At 48.4% G+C, this 16,435-nt stretch overlaps 1 protein-coding gene and 1 long non-coding RNA gene across 5 annotated transcripts in view; one reads left to right on the top strand and one right to left on the bottom strand.

Moving 5' to 3' along the window:
* Nucleotides 1–6: 6 nt before the first annotated feature.
* Nucleotides 7–16,435, top strand: part of CHD7 (chromodomain helicase DNA binding protein 7) — a 190,168-nt gene continuing 173,739 nt past the window's right edge. For 3 of the 4 annotated variants that reach the window (XM_049633368.1, XM_049633367.1, XM_049633365.1), the window contains exon 1: nt 7–247. The gene's annotated coding sequence lies outside the window, so the exon portion shown is untranslated. Of the gene's footprint in view, nt 248–853; nt 936–16,435 lie in introns of those variants that run through there. The other variant, XM_049633366.1, reaches the window with a different exon arrangement.
* Nucleotides 11,588–16,257, bottom strand: LOC125924666 (uncharacterized). Its single transcript, XR_007458508.1, has 2 exons — nt 15,942–16,257; nt 11,588–12,827 (listed from the first exon to the last, which is right to left on the bottom strand). It is a non-coding gene; the product is annotated as an uncharacterized LOC125924666 (long non-coding RNA).

The raw sequence follows: 16,435 nt of genomic DNA, 5'->3' as shown, positions 1-16,435 counted from the left end.
CGCGCTCGTGCTCGGGAACTATCGGATTAAACTTGAATCGAGTGAAATTACACAAAGGAGCGCCGCTGAAGAGGCGGCCCGGGGACCCGGAGACCCTGAAACTCGCCAGAGCCCCGTTCGCCCCTGGCCAACTCCGCGCCCGTGGATTAGCCCCCTGGCCGCGGCCGCCGAGCCAACTCCGGAGCCCGCTCTGCGTTTTGTTTTCCCCTCGGCACAGGGCAGCGGAGGAGCCCTACCGACCGACCCGGTGAGCGCGAGAGTTCGCCGGGCGCCTCCGGGAGGGGCGGCGGCGGCAGGAAATCGCTCCGGGCCGGGGCCGGGGCCGCGCGAGGAGTTGGGAGCGAGGAGTTGGGCGTGTGCGGGGAGAGGGGCGAGGGCGGGCGGGGGCCGGGGCCGGCGCTGGAGCGCAGCGCCGCCCGAGCCGTGTCGCCGGCGTCGCCGCCCGCGGGGCCCGAACCCGCGCCCCGAGCGCCGCCCGGCGCCCCAACTTTTGCCTGCGTCCGCGGGGCCGGCGGCGGCGGGGGCGCGCGGTCCGGCCGAGGGTCACTTCCTCGCATGTAAATGGCTTTTTGTTGTGCTGCCGGCGTGGGGGGGGGACGGGGGACAGGAGGGAGCGTGTCTGCGCGCGGGGGAGCGCGAGCGCGTTTCCTCCCGCCGGCGCCGAGCACGAGTTGCCGGCTCCATTCGAAAGAAAAAGGAAGGAGGAAAAGTTGGGCTCCAACTCAAGTGCGAGTGGGCGATGGGCGCGCGGGCGCGGGGCGGCTGAGCGGCGGCGGCGGCTCGGGGACGGCGGCGACCCCCGCCTCCCGCCCCCGCCCCCCGCTCCGGACCGACCACGCCGCGCTCGCCGGGAGCGGCGGCCGCACCGGCGCGAACAAAGTGCGTCCCTCCTGGCGCGGCGGCGCCGGCCCGCGCGGGGACGGCCACCGGGCGAGGTGGGTCGGCGGCGGGGAAAGTGCGCGGGGCGCCGCGTGGGGCGGGGGCGGCGCGAACACGCGGCGCTGGGGGCGTCGGGACCCCAGCCGGTGCCGGCCGCGGGTGCGGAGTTGCGAGCCCGGAGCTGGGGGCTCCCGGGGCTCCCCGGCGGCTCCCAAGTGCTCGAGGAGGAGAAGAAAGGGAGCGGGGCCGGGGCGAGCGCGGGGAGGCGCGGCGAGGAGGGGACCCCACCTTGCCGAGCTGGCCGGGCCGGCGGCGGCGACTGCATAATAGCGACTTTAACCCCCCTAGGGCAACTCGGCTTCCCCACCCCCCGACCCCGCCGGGGGTCAGCGCCGTGGGGGGGGGGGGGTTCACCAGGTGGCCCCCGCGGTGGCCCGGGTGCGCTCTGCCCCCGCAGAGATCCGCGGTTCGGAGCGTGAACGGCCGAGGTGGCTGGAGGCCAAGCGGTCAGCGGGGAGAGGAAGGAGGGCGGCGGGGGACGCGTTGTTTGTTTGGTTCGCACCGGGGACTGGGCTCACCGGGGGTGCAGGGGCGCGGGCACCCGGTGGGCTGCGGTGCAGGGCAGCCGCGTCCGCGCGAGCGCCGCTCGGGGGTGGGGGGGTGGGGTGGGGAGGGCGGCGGATCCCGGGAGGGGGGGGGGGGGGGGGGTCGGGAGGCTCCGGGGAAGGAGCCGCCGGCCCCGAGCAGCCATCATTACCGAGCCGCCTTTCTCCGGATGGCTCTGCCTCGAGGAGCCCCGCGCCGTGGGAGCGCACCCCAAACTCCCGGCCGGCCGCCCGCTTTGTGAGCGCCCCCGTAGAGCGGGCGGCGCGGGGAGTGCTCCTGCTATGGGTCGGACGGTTTTCCCGGAGGTCACTTTTAGAGACTGTTCACGCCTCGATTTTAAACTAGTTTTTTTTTCCCCCTCTTCTGAACAGACAATGGACAAAAGAAAAGTAGCAACCCACATGGAGAGTTTCCTTTTGAATTGCTAGAATTAGATACACTATCCAGCTCTCCACTCGCTAAGTATACTTTTTAGTTTCCCATTGTATATTATCTAGCAATCGATTTAAATAACTTATCTTGAAATCAGCCCATCCTCTGGGCCTGATTTCTGGGGTACGTTACATATTTTAATTTGTTTTTAAAGGATTTGTGTGAAGGCCCAGATTTTTATTTTCTAAAAATATTAATTTAAGCCGTCTTTGCAGTGGGCAATACCTTTCAAAGAGGTGGAGTGTGTTTCCCCCCAATTCTCTCCCAATAAGGAGAGGGGGGAGTTCTCACTATCCGTAATAATCAGATAGGAAAAAAAAAAAATAGTTCCCTTTATTTCCTTACAGATCCATTCTAACGGTGACAAACAAATCTTAGCGAGTACGACCTTAGCAGCACGGGAACCTGATTTATCCCAGTTATAATTCTATTTAGATTGTAGTAATGTGTGAGTACTAGGTAATTCTTATTTCCGAAATAACTTGAGCAGTGATTTTATGAAGTTGAATCCGTCTCCCAGCCCCCAGAGTACATCTGTCGCGGAGTGTTTTTGTCTTGCTGTTGCACAACAGAAGCCCTCCAGTCTTTACCCTAAAATGGCAGCTTTCATTTGACTGGGGCCCATTCATTGACAATGATAATAAAGAGGCTGAAAGCTAGATGCTTAGGGCACGGAGCAGTACTCGTTTTGCCTTTCTAGGTAATAATAAATAGGAGACATTTTATGTCTTTCAGATTTGCTCACGAAAAGTTTATTTTCCCTGGAAAATCTGTACTGTAGAAAAAAGTTACAAAGTAAACAGAATTTGGAAATGGATAGGGACTTGGCGATAGATTTTAGGAACTAAATTTTCTTATTTTGCCAAATAGTGGGAATATGGCATTCTCCCATTTTTAGTGTCCTGACGAGGGAATAGTGGATTCTTGTGAGGCTTGTAACAGGTGAATTTCCTCATGGTGACACTTAAGAATTATTTTCCAGCACTGTGTATTTTATCATTTATATTCTCTTGATATATTCTATTTTTTTTTCCTCCCTCTGTGCAAGCCAGTAAATTGAAGCCTGAGGAATTTTTTTTTTTTCTGGGGTTTTCAAGATTCAAATGAATTTTTAGGTAAGAAAGGAATAACAGTATAGACTGGTATGTGAATTCCAGACTCTAGTTACGTTGGTTTAATCAACAGGAGTATTTCTAATTTAACTTAAAAAATGGCTTCTTTTTCTTGACATGGAAGTCAGGGTAGAGAAATGATACAGGTTGTGCACACATGATGGTGATGGTTTAAAAACTCAAACATTATTTTCCTCTTTTGAGGACAAAATAATGATGTCTTTTCCCCAAGTTTAAATATAGAAGTCAAGTTCAAAATAACACAGCCAGTAACTTAGTTTTAGAATAGAACTTTTGTAGATTCACCTGTACTTGGTTTAGTTTTCGATCAGTTCAACTTACGGGACTATTTCCAAAACTTTTTTCATGAGAGTCTTTTATTGAGTTAAAACGAATAGCACAAGGGGTGCCTTTATGATAACGTATCAAAGAGATATTACAACTTTTTTTCTCATACAAACACAGTCCATAATGTGATATTTATAGGAATAGTATGGTTTTTAAGCAGTGAGGTCAATTTGGCAAAAAGAGTACTTTCATCTATGAGAGAACACGGTCCGAGTGCTTCAGTGTAGGAGCTCTGTGTGACCCACGGAGTAATCTAAGTGCGAAGCGTAGAGTAGTCGTTTCAGACCTAGGCTTACAACATTTTCTTCCCTGTGCTGGAGAAAGTTTGCTTGCTATAAAGTCACCATCCGTTATTTACCGTTGATTCAGTGATCATTGGTAGACCTTTCAGAGTGTAAACACCACATGAGAGGCGATGCTTCCCCTCAGAGAGTTTCCCCTCCAGTAGGAGAGACTTCTTTAGGTAACCACACACTCACGTTTAACTTTTAAGATTAACTTTGGAGGGAGCCATTATCTTTCATCATTTATTGTCCATATTTGGCCTTTCGGATTTGATAGCAGATGCCGTGGCCGTCTTATCTATAAATAAGGCATTGCAAGAATAAAAATGCTTAGTCAGGGCTGAGCAAAATGTGTGACTACCAACAATGGCCCTTAAAACTTCAGCTTTGTAACAAAGTGATTCCCTTTCAGTATTCAGCCGCTTTCTGGATGTAAACAAACAAGCACTTAAATAGATCTAGGTCACGGAAGCTCACCAAATTCACTAGAAAAAGACGGAGAAGGGACATTTGGGGTGATGTGGAGACGTGTCAGGAACACGTGGGCCCTGGGTGACTCTTCATTGTCTTGTCCATTCGTGCGGACACGTTTGTGTATCTTTCTGAAGAGCTATGTTTCCATGTCACTAGCAGCTCAGAATTTAGTAGTACTGTGTATCTTATCAGTACTTCCTGTAAAGCCATATAGCTTTATTAGTTTGGGAGATAAAATTTTCCTTTTGTTTTTCTAGAAAACTTCGTCATTTTGTATTACTCCTAAAAGAAAACCTTTGATACTCAAGGATGATGGATGATGTTGGAGTATAAAAGAAGTTGGGAGTAACGATCGCTTAATTGTTCTATAAAAATATGAAGACGTGGTGTTGGATTTCAGTTTGGGTATCATTCAGGTCGGGTTGCAGTTACGGCAGAATTCCATAGCTGATCACGGAGGTAGTTAGGAGCTGGGAAGGTAATTAAAAATGCTACTACTGCTCTTTAATATTTTACTTTCATCAATGTGTTAAAATTCTTAAATGAAACCACACCTGCGTGATAAAGATACCAAAGAGAAGTAGGAAAGCGTCACGATTTTGTCAAATAGAAAGTCATCTTACAATCCTTGGTGGAGCTTCGGATGTGTGGAGTGTATGGGCCTTGCAGAGCTGGTCCAGCTTTCTCATTTGACAGATTAAGAAGCTGAAGCCCAGAGAGATTAATTAAATGAGCTGCATCTGGCCGCTCACCTACTTACTGCAGAGCCGTGTTGGTCATCGTCGTCTTCTTGGTGCCTAGCTTGGTGCTGGCACAGGGGAGGCACCGGGTTTGTCTTTGTTGGATGACGGAGCTGGCTCTGCAGGAGGCGCGCTCTCCCTCTCACGTTCCGAGCAAAAAGTACCTTTGGCTTAAGGATACAACGTAGGTCTTAAAGGCGTTCTTACGCCAATAATAATTTATCTGTCTCTACCGTGTAGTAGTTTGGAGGTTTTTTTGCTTTGGAAAACTATGACTATCCATGTCGAAAAATGTAGAGCTAATTATTCCAAGATGTGATTACTGTTTTCATTTTAGAAGCTTGTGTTCATTCCCATAACTGGATTCCTGTACCTTTTAACTAACGTTAGGTGACTGCGAGGATGATTGTTTTCTCAGCGAAGCATTTCTAGAGGGTTCTGTTAAAAAAATAATGTGGACCGGGAATGCAGAAGCATAACCTGGCCGTAAAAGGCTGAGTGCTCCGTGGGCTTGTGTGCTTATGCCAGTGTGGAATCGGTGACACTTTCCTTGGTGGCCCTTTTAGCCACTGAGTGGCTGTAGTTTTCCCTGTTTGTCTGTTTTCTTGTTCATCAGTTCGAGTATTTCTTGGGTCCCTGACACCTGCAAGGGGCTGTGCTGGGAACACAGTGCTGCCAGGAGAAGACATGGTGGACCCAGAGAAAACAGAACCGAAGCAGCTGCACTGTCCGAGGTGCTATGCAGTGGGTATCGGGAGGAATGAGAGGGACTCGGGGACTCATCTAGCTGTGTGGGGCGTCACTCCTTAGGAAGTGGCTTTAGCGCTGCCATCTGAATGATGCTAGAAGAGGGTGGCGTTAGCTAACCTAGGCGCAGGTAGCGTGTTTGAGGTGCACAGAGAGCAGCTAGATGAGACTAGAGAGGCAGGCAGAGGTCAGCTTGGCTGGGGCTTAAAGGATACGGAATTTGGGATTAAAAAAAAAAATTAAACAGCCACTGGTGAGTGTTAAGCAGTATTTAACATGAGCAGACTCAGGTTTTGTGGAAGACTGAATTGGCGATGGGGCAGAGGAGGGAGAATAGGTTAGGGACAGCATCCAACCTGCTGACGTTATGGTCCGTGTGATGGGGAGATAATAACGGTTTGGACAAATCGGTGGCCATGGGGATGGAGAAAAACGGACTGGTCTGAGAAACGCTTAGGATGTTCGATGAACAGGACTTGAGCCATAGGTTGGCTCTTAGGGAGAAGGTGTCAGGGAATGGACGTTTCTAGCATATACCCTGCTTGGCTAGCTGACTGGCTGGTGATGCTGTTTCCTGAGGCAGGGAGCACCTGCCGGGGACCAGACTTGAGGAGGGTGTTTATCAGTTCTGATAGCATATGACTGAGGTGGCAGATAGTGGACCGTGATGCCATTGCTGAGTCTTGCTTCCATTGCCGGTAGCATTCCAGAACTTTCCCAAAATAATCTGCCAGCTTTCTCAAAAGATGGTGTCTGGCGAGCCCATCAAGGAGTGCTGGTGAGGGTCAATGAACGGGGGGGTGGGGTGGGCAGAAACCTTTGTTCTTTGCATTTTGTTATATGGCACTTGGTTCACTACTTGCCTAATACGTAGCACTTTGTGTGAATTTGCTTACCATAGACGGAGAATAGAATCCTATGGTAAGCAGGCTCTGCCACATCTTGTTCTTCCGTATCTCCGCATTGTGCCGGTGGATGTCTGTTGCTAGTCGTGTCCTGACACAAGGTCCTTGGGCGCTCAGCTGATAGCTGGTGGGTCCCCCCTGTGCTCAGGCATATTTTAGGGGCCGGTCGCAGTCATACACGGGTGTGGTAGAAATGAATACAGTACTTAAATGATTGTGGACAAAACACCATCCGAGGTACATTACTTACTTGGTTTTTAGTGGAGTATGTGTAAACTTTGATATGCAAATTATCTTAAAAGCCACTTTGTTCGATCGTTATAAAAAGTGGATTGTACAGCATGGTTGGTAGCAAATGAGAGATGCTAACTGCTAAATCCAGAGAAGCTTCTGATGAGATAAACTATGACAATCCTGAACATTTATCTTGAAACAGCATTTTAGGGAAATGTTTGTGTTTTTGTATTTGTTGGTTTACGTAGGCGATGCTGTTACCCATGTATTTTTGTTAGAAATCAGACTTAAAGATATCTTTTCTGGGACGCGTTGCCTTTGGGGAGGGGTCTGTTTCAAAGGTACTTTAATTACATTGCCCCTTGTAGGCTTTTCTGATGGCCACAGTGATGTGGTCATAGAGTCTGCCAGAGTCCTTCCCGTCTCCTTCAGGGTAGGCAAGATTGTGTGGCTTTGCAGGCTAATTTAGGGACTTACATTGGTCATAGGGACATGCTTCATCTGAGAATTTTACCGCTAGCCATTGTGAGCGATTATTTGGCAAAATGTAAAATTCAGGAGTAGGATGTTCCCATTTGGTGGAATAGTAGAAAAGCTTGGCGTGTTGACTCTACCTTCTGACGGACTGTGGTCACCTACTCTTTGACTTATAACACTGTTTCTTCAACTTGGTTGTTTTAAAATATATTTTCTTCTTTGGTCTCATCAACAGTGTATTCTTCTAGTTTAAGAAATCGTTGGCTTCGCAGACACTCAGTGGAAAGCTGCATGCTGGTTCCTGTGATGTGGGTGTTAGTGGAAGAAGAAAGAGGATGTTTATTTGCCCTCCCCTCTCCCAGCCCCACTCTGCAGCGCCCAATGAGATAGCAGATTTGACTTTTCCACCAAGTATCTCATGTATTGGGGGCGGGGGAGGGCAGGCAAAGAGCCACTGTCAGCACGGGGACATCGAGACCTGGATTGCCACTTTGAGACTTTGTGTGGGGAAAGGCAGGGCATCAGACACCTGTGTTACTTTTGACGCGTCGCGTACTCTCCCTGGTATCCTGGTATCCTTCACTTAAGAGATTTTTACCCAGTAGTTGCAGTAGGTATGATAAAGGATACATGATACCTCAGCGATTAATTTTTTCCCCTAGTTCTGTGGCAAGTTGGGGGACTACTTCCATTGTTTTTTTAAGAGTCCACTTTGTTCTCTTGATATTCTTCTGTAAGATACCCGTAACAGAATCCATTCTGTTGATGTTTAAAACAGAATTAGCAAATGTCTATAATTTTAACACATCTAAAAACTATTATGTTTAATGTGATACTAAGGCAAATAGTGAGACGTCCCTTGTAGAATTATAAGCTTTAGTTTCCAGGGCAGTTCCTGCCTTTGCACTAAGTGAATAATAAAATCGATTTGGGCCCAGGTTACCATCAAAAATATGCCTTGATTGGTGATGTATTTTAAAGTGTACAGGTCTAGAAATCACTTTATTTATGGATGGGACTAACATATTGAAACTGTTAGCCTACATCCTCAAGGTGAACTTTTTTTTGAAACCTCTCTATTGCAGTATTTTATATTCTTGTATACTTGACCTTGTTTGTGCTTGGGATTTTGCTTTGGCCAATTGCAGGTGTATTGATTTTGTCAGAACAATCATGCAGACTCATCTTGAGAAGTTATAAATCTTGATTAAATTAAAAAACTTTATTTTTTCTATTAGGCGTGTATTGGGGCAATCAGCCAAACTGGTGTAGAAATCACGAAACAGCATTAAAAATACCAGTCATAGCATAACCACTAACCACCAGTTATTAATTGAGCATTTCCAATCAAGTAGGCATGATGCAGAGTGTTTTAATGGGTTGTTTCATTTACCTATCAGAACCTAGGAAATGAGTAGAATTATTATCTCCATTTTGTGGATGTGGGGACCTGGGTTGAGAGGTAAATCGTCCAGGGCCTTACAACTCTAGCAAGCGATGGAGGAGGGATTTGAATCCAGATTGGCCAGTATCCAGAATCTGCATGTGTAGCCATCTTGCTCTGTTGTGTCCCCAACCAGCTCTGAGACCATCAGTTCTGTCTTTTTTAGGCAAACTACCAGCAGCGCCCTGTACTCCTATGTCCTACTCTATTGCTATAGCCAATCAGTCCAGGTTATTTCTGTCCTCGCTTCCTCTTTTTGTGCCTCCTGTATTTGTGGGGTCACATGTCTAATGACTAGGTCCCAAGCCTTTTGCTCTTTCTGCCCTTCCTCTCCCATGGAGGCGAGAGCAATTGTTTTTATGGACGTTTTTATTCTGTGGTGGCTGAGAACTTGAGTTCTGACATCAGATAGATCAAGGAGTGAATCATAAAAATGGAAATAATAAGACTACCAGCTCCAGGGTTATGGTGGAAGTTAAGTGAGATACTTTACCCAAAGCACTTGGTATAGTATGTGGCATAGTATGTACTGAATAGTTTTTATTATTATTAGCTAACTCTTTATCATTGAGCTTATTAAACCATGTGTCTTGATTTAAAAAAAAAATTTAATGTTTTATTTACTTTTAAGACACAGAGAGACAGAGCATGAGTGGGGATGGGGCAGAGAGAGAGGGGGACACAGAATCCGAAGCAGGCTCCAGGCTCTGAGCTGTCAGCACAGAGCCCCACATGGGGCTCGAACTCACGAACTGTGAGATCATGACCTGAGCCAAAGTCGGACGCTCAACTGACTGAGCCAGGCACCCCTTGATTTTTTTTTTTTTTATTTAAACAGCCCCTGGAACCCCAAATCATGACTAGAAAGGAATGAGTGGGCTGCATTAGCGACTGGCTGTGCCATTTTCACTTTTCCTCAGGAGGAGACATAAAATTATATGTGCCCTTCTCCTGGTGTATAACTAGATGTTATTTAGCTAACTTCTTGTTGGTTACTCAGAGGCAGTTGAGATATTCCAGGTATAAAAATGACAAATTTGAGGGAGTAGCGCTTCCTCTCGAGCTATATATAAGATACCCACCAACGACCTGAATGGTGGCTGTCTTGCTAGCCAACCAGTCATTCCTTCTTTTCCCCAAACGTGCACTTCTCCAAAAATGCTGGATGGTGTTATCCTAGACAGGCAATGGTGTGGGCATATTTGATCAGTTCCGGAACATTAGAACCTCACAGTTCAGACTGGAGAGCTATAGCGTGTTCTCGCAATCTGTAGCTTTTGGTCTTCAAGTTGCTGAACGTTGGATTCAGTCCTGTCCTCTCCAAACTATTTTTAGTGCTTAAGGAAGACACGAGATGGGATCTGAAGTGGAAGTAGATTTGGGGCCAGGGTCTGGGGTGTGAGTAGCACCTGGAAAGTGAGAACGTTCCCTTACTCTGGGAGGGGAAGGCTCTGGGGTAGTTCCCTTCGAATCCCACTGCTGTTGAGACTGGCATGACAGTGGAAGAGATGGAGTGTAGACAGCTTTCGTTTTATTTTATTCCATTGTATTTTCACTCAAAAGCGACTTTAAGAGCAAAATAGAACGGTTGGGCAAAATGCAAACAGCTGATAAATATGGATACATGGGAGTTCCCTGTACTGTTCGTGCATCTTTACTGCAAGTTAAAGCAATTGTGTCAAAACCAAAAGTTTCTTAAATAACGGTGACTGACCCTAAGGGCTTGATCTCAGTAGCTAACACTTACGGAGCATGGACTTTTTGTGAGTTCCCATTTTGCTCAACTCCTTATTTACGTGAGCTGGTTTCCCTGAATCCTGGAGTAGGAGGAATCAAAATGCTGAGGTAGGAACAATAATTGCCATTTTATAGGCGAGGAAATGGAGTTTTAGAGATCGTAGAGTAAATTTGCCCCCAATCACAGCTAGACTTCAGACTCCAATCAGGGCAGGCTCATTTAATAGCCTGGCATTAACCTCTCTGCGAAAGTTGCTTTGGTCCCATCAAGATGATGTAGGCCTTAGAAGGGTAGGAAGAGCTTATCAAGATCTTACAGACCTGTATTTTGGAGGGTTGCCTCCTGGAGAGAAATTGAGAGGCAGAAAGGTGTCTATTAACGAATTATAGCTCTGAAGCTTCTTTTCCTCAGATGTTGTACCTTCTTAATTGCGAATGGTTTCAACCTAAAAGATGCGTGCTCACTGTGAGACTTACTGGCGTTCCACTCCCGTGTTCCTTTGTCAGTCCAAGAAGAGCCGGCATCCGAGTGTTCAGTTTGCTACAGAATTGACTTCCTCAACGTCTCTTGCCAGCGTTTAGCCAAGTTGTAATACATTTACCATCCTTTTCTCCTTACATAGGACTTGAGTTGCCCAGGAAAGAACCTGGGATGCTACTGAGGTTCCCAGTCACTTGTTCTTTGTAGGTATGTGAACTTGGGTGAATGTGCTTCCTCCTTGTGAAGTGTTTCCGCTAACACATGGGAGAGCATGCCGTCTTCTGCAGCCACACGTTGCATGGCTTAAATAGGTATAAAATTCAAACGTATAAATCAGTAGACTTGTATGTCATGGAGTGGATGTGTGTTCTTTTTCTACTAGGGTGGTAAAAAAATAAATAAATAAAGTCCCAAATCCTAATACCGCTTTTCCCTGTAGAAATATTCTATGGCGATGTTTCCAGATTTTCTTGATATTTATAGGGTACCCCCCACCCCCGCCCAAACCGTTGACCGTTGAATACAGTGAGCTTCTAGTTAAAACTTAAGCTTTGCTATTTTTGTGTGTGTGTGTGTGTGTGTGTGTGTGCAATTCAAGTTTTAATTTTTGTCTTGATTGTGTTAAGCTTCAGAGCTAGGTTTATCACTGGAATTAGCATTTTAAGTTTTCCGTTTTCCCCTCTCGTTAAAAAACAAAAATAAACATCTGGGCTGGTGTTTTCAGGAACTTTGTGGCTGGTGTGGGCTGCTGAGAGTCATTCCCTTTGGCTGCTGGGGTCCGGCAGGATAAGGAAGGCGCTGTCTTCTGTGCTTTCAAATACATGTGAGAGAACACAGTACCGTAACGCAGTAGGGTCCTTTCCCCACACGGCTGAGCTCACCGGTGGTGACGCTGCTGTAACTGAGTTGCTGGCTGGCGAGCAGTGCCACTGTGCTGCAGCTGGAAAGTGTGTCGTAGCATCGTTTGACTGTCTCGGTGTGGTGAGCGAAAGGCAGTGAGCTGTCCAAGGAGCTGCCCGGAAACCCAGGCTTTTGCGAGCAGAATGGTTGATGTTGAGGAACGACTGTCATTCTCTGCCACTCAGGCTTTTTAGAACTTTGGGAAATGGCTCATATCATTGGTACTTTCCTTTATGGGTCACTGCCACAGTAATAATGACAATAATAATAATAATATAATAATAATAACACAATAACAATAATAATAGTAACAACAGCAACATCTTCCTTTGGCAAAGCTGGAAAATGACTCTTTATTACCTTTACCTTCTCTAAAAATGGCTGCTTGGGCCAGCTTTTGGATCTAGTAAGAGATTTGACTTTTTCACCTACTGACACCAGGCTAGAGGTAAGGAAACGGGGCTTTTGATTCAAAGCACTACGGCATTAATACGTATCCCTGTGAAATTTACTTGTGTGTTTCTTACTCTTCCAGTATTCTACTTTGTAAAAGGAACCCCACCTTTCCCTTTTGTCATGTTTTGAGACAGTTGCATAGAAAATGCGCATCCATCATTTTGGGGGAAGAAAAGCAGCTTTTAAAGAATGTTTTTATCACCTCCTTTCCACCTTCTACCTCAACGGGATTCAGAAGGTTGCTTTGCAGAAATAATGCATCCATTGGTCTTTAAGAAGAGTGCAGTGGTGAGCTGGGCTGAGGTAGCTTTTTCATCCGTTGTTTCCAGGGGACCATAAACTGAGTCCATTTAGGTGACTTTCAGGATTTCATGTAGTTATTTTAAAAGTTGAGGTGATGGGGTACTTGGATGGCTCAGTTGGTTGAGCATCAACTCTTGATTTCTGCTCAGGTCATGACCCCAGTGTCGCGGGATCAAGCCCCATGTCTTAAGCTCAGCACGGAGCCTGCTGAAGATTCTCTCTCTGTCCCTCTGCTCCTCTTCCCCGCTCACGCGTGCTCTCTCTCTCCCTAAAATAAAGAAAAGGGAACAAAAAGTTGACATAGAAAGATTAGAATAACTAACATTAAAATGGATATTTATCATTCTCATTCTTTAGAATTAACACAGTCCCCTGGAGCACTTGCTAAAAATGCAGATTCCTCTACTCCCACCCTCCTGAATTAGAATCTCTGTGGGCCATCCATCTAAAAGCTGACTAAATTTTTATCTAGGTGTTTCTCATGTGTTCTAAAAAGCCACACATTTGGGTAAATGTGTTAGTTACACGGTGGGCATACCCGGGAAATGTAAAATAGCTTAGGAGAAAGGAAGCCCGATACATATATTCTTGCAATATTTTTTTTCAATATCGCAAGTGATGTTATTCTCTCACATGCAAATGAGTCAGATGTAGCTGCGAGTTGGCAGACCAATTAATAGAAGGGGTGACGACGGACAAACAGGTTAAGAGTTTAAAAATCGATGGGGCGCCTGGGTGGCTCAGTCGGTTAAGCGTCCGACTTTGGCTCAGGCCATGATCTCACCGTCGGTGAGTTCGAGCCCCGCATCGGGCTCTGGGCTGACCGCTCGGAGCCTGGAGCCTGCTTCGGATTCCGTGTCTCCTTCTCTCTCTGCCCCTCCCCTGCTCTGTCTCTGTCTCAAAAATAAATAAACATTTAAAAAAAAAATCTAAAAAAGAGTTTAAAAATCGAGTCCACTTTAAAGGTGGTGCTAATAGGGATGGACCGTAGCTTGTTTTGTATTTGTTACATTTTATTTTCCTTCCTGGCCCAGAATCATTAAAACCTTGGGGTCCGTGCGGTTCCAGTTTGTGTGGCGGATGGACGAAAAACGAGCAGGTGAACGTGCAGCGGCACTCTTCTGGGACAGCCCGTTTCAAGCCCGTGTCGTCTCCAAGGGCCCGTAATAACTTTAAAACGGGAGTCATCTCAACACAGTAGTGTGGCGAGTGGGTCGGCTCCGTCTTTGAAGACTGCCTGGCAGAATTGTCCACGAGAGACAGGATGCTCACGTGGGCGGGTGAAGGGGAGCATCCACACGGAGGCTCTCTCACCTCTCCTCCCTTCCTTTCTGCCTGAGCCCTCACTACCCACCCTGGCCTCTTAACGCTCGTCCCTCTGAACCTTGGCACGGGGGCACCGCTGGGTTCTGGAGCTCGCCTCTGATGCCCTCACAGTTCCTCCTTCCTCTTCTTCCTACTCCCTGTGGACAACCTGCGCTCAGGGTCTTGATCTCGGCTTGATCTTGGGCCCACGGTGTCAGCTCTTGCTTCCGTGTGATTAACTCCTAACTCTGTATTTTTGTTTCCAGCACCTCTCCCGTACTTCTATCCTTAATGTCCCCAACCTGTCTAAAACCCAAGTCTTCCTTCCTGCCAAAGCATAACAAAAGCCTGAAAGTCCAAACCGAGCTCTTTCTCTTGAATTTCGGCCTCACATCTCAAGCCTGCCCTGATGTCGTCAGTTCCTGGCTCCCCGGATCCTGGCCGCTGTTGGCCTGTTGCAGGCTCCTTCTCTTTGGAGGGTGCCCTCTCCTCGTGTCCTGGCATCCTCGCTCCTTCCACTACATTGCACTCTCCCTGACACCCGCTTGGCTATTAGAACGCAGTCCCGGGCCTGCTGGGCCTTTGCCGTCATTGTTCCTTGCACCGGAGGAGAGCCGAGGAGTAACCAGTGTCTGGGGGACAGTCCCCCCCCCCGCCCCCCCGCCACTTCCTGCCCTTTTGCATCTTTCTTCCGTGCCTAGGCGGCTGCTGCCTGCCTCCTACCACCCTGACTGGGAGTTTGGGAGCCTGCTGTGGGGCGGGGCTGCCCGCGAAGCCCGGGCCCTGCTTCCACCTCTGTTCCTTGTGGGACGGCCAGAGAGGCCTCTGCACGAGCGTGATGTGGAGGCTCTGTCTTCGGCAGCGTGACGTTCTCCCGTGCCCGAGGCCTTGCTGGCCTTCTCAGTGACAGGCAGCACCCCCTGCTTGGCTGTCTCAAAGTTCGTTCAGAACGTGCATGGGGAAGGGGAGGCGAGAGGTGTTTGGCCTCCTCAAACCCCATCGTCCGACGCACTTTCCCACGGTGGTGGTGTTTCCACCGCGGGTCCCTCCAGGGCTTTTGTCGGTTAGCACGGTGATGTCCGTGCTCTAACGTGGGGTTGGAGGGGAAGCTGTGACACTAGGGACTGAAAGGCTTTGGGGAGGGAATTCCTTGCTGAAATGGGTGTGACCTAAGTCACTGCCGGAGTGGGTGATGGTAGCCCGGGGAGGGGCCGTTTGGTGACACAGGAATCGGGGCGGACGCCTGACTCACAGGCTCACTGAAGTACATCAGGCTTTTAGGAATGGGGTTACACAAAACCAGGCCTATCCAAATCCGTGTTAGAGCACGCCTTTATGTAAAGGGGTGTAACCACGTCAATTCCAGGAAAGACTTGTTATTTTATTTTTAATCCAGAAAGGTTTTCCTTTTTTAATGTTTATTTGAGAGAGAGAGAGAGACGACAAAGGAGGGGCAGAGAGAGAGGGAGACAGAGGATCTGAAGCAGGCTCTGTGCTGAGAGCAGTGAGCCTGATGCGGGGCTTGAACCTGCAGACTGTGAGGTCTTGATCTGAGCTGAAGTGCTCAGCTGACTGAGCCACCCAGGAGCCCCCTAGGAAGGACTTTAACGAATGCAAAGTCATGGCCGGTTAACGACAGACAACAATTCAATAATGTTTTCAGATTTCCATCTCTAAAGAGTAAATGGCAATTTCTCTGTGAGGTTTGTATTAAGATCTTTTTAGTTTTTGGAAATCTGGGCATGCCTGGTGAAAGCTGTAATTTCATGAACTCCCTTCAAAGATAATAGAATCATGAGTATGCAGGTCTTTAGAATATTCCCGCTCACTTTTCGGTATGACTTTAATGTTTGTACATTAAACAGTTCTAACTGTGCTACGTTGTGTGAGAGATACTAACGTTGGTCTCCGTGGCTAGGAAGTGCAGGTCAGCCCACATGTGACAGTGTGGAACAGGACAGCAAAGTGTGTAATTGAGTGCTAAAAAGGTGTGATACAGTCAGTGGAGTAGCGACCGACCGGGAGCAGCCAGTGCAGGGCTGGGTAACGGAGATCAGGAGACCTGACTCGCACTGACCTTCGGGAGAGGGAAGTAGCTGAGAAGGAACGTGAACGAAATCGTGGAGATACCGCCAGCCAGGGGTCCCGGCGGGAAACAGGCGGCTGTCGCACGGCATCCTGCAGGGGCCGGCGCAGAGGATTTTGGTCCCCCGTGTCCTCCCTGGGAGAATAGGAGCTGGGGGAGAGGGATCAGCCACTGCCACACACCTGCCCCCTCCTCCTCTCAGCCCCTGGTCAGCTGAGCGTGGCCCGAGAGTGGCCGGCCGGCTCAGGGAGGGGCGCGGTTGGCTGGGAAGAAAGGGCTAGACGAGGAGGGTGGGGGCTGTGGTGAACTTGGAAGTTCCGAGTGTCGGTTAGAGCCTGAGTTCCATCACGTGATGGAGTGAAGTTGAAAGGTTAGTTTGGCAACATGTGACGGATTGCAGTTGAGGAGGGACTAGAGGCGAAGAGTCAGCGTGGTTGGAGTGGGCCAGCCAGCGTCGCCGGAACCCCGGCTGTGGGAGGTTGAAG

The sequence above is a fragment of the Panthera uncia genome, chromosome F2 (assembly GCF_023721935.1).
Source record: "Panthera uncia isolate 11264 chromosome F2, Puncia_PCG_1.0, whole genome shotgun sequence".
Taxonomy (NCBI): Eukaryota; Metazoa; Chordata; class Mammalia; order Carnivora; family Felidae; genus Panthera; species Panthera uncia.
The sequence above is the reverse complement of the archived record's forward strand: the minus strand, read 5'-3'. Positions and strand labels throughout refer to the sequence as shown.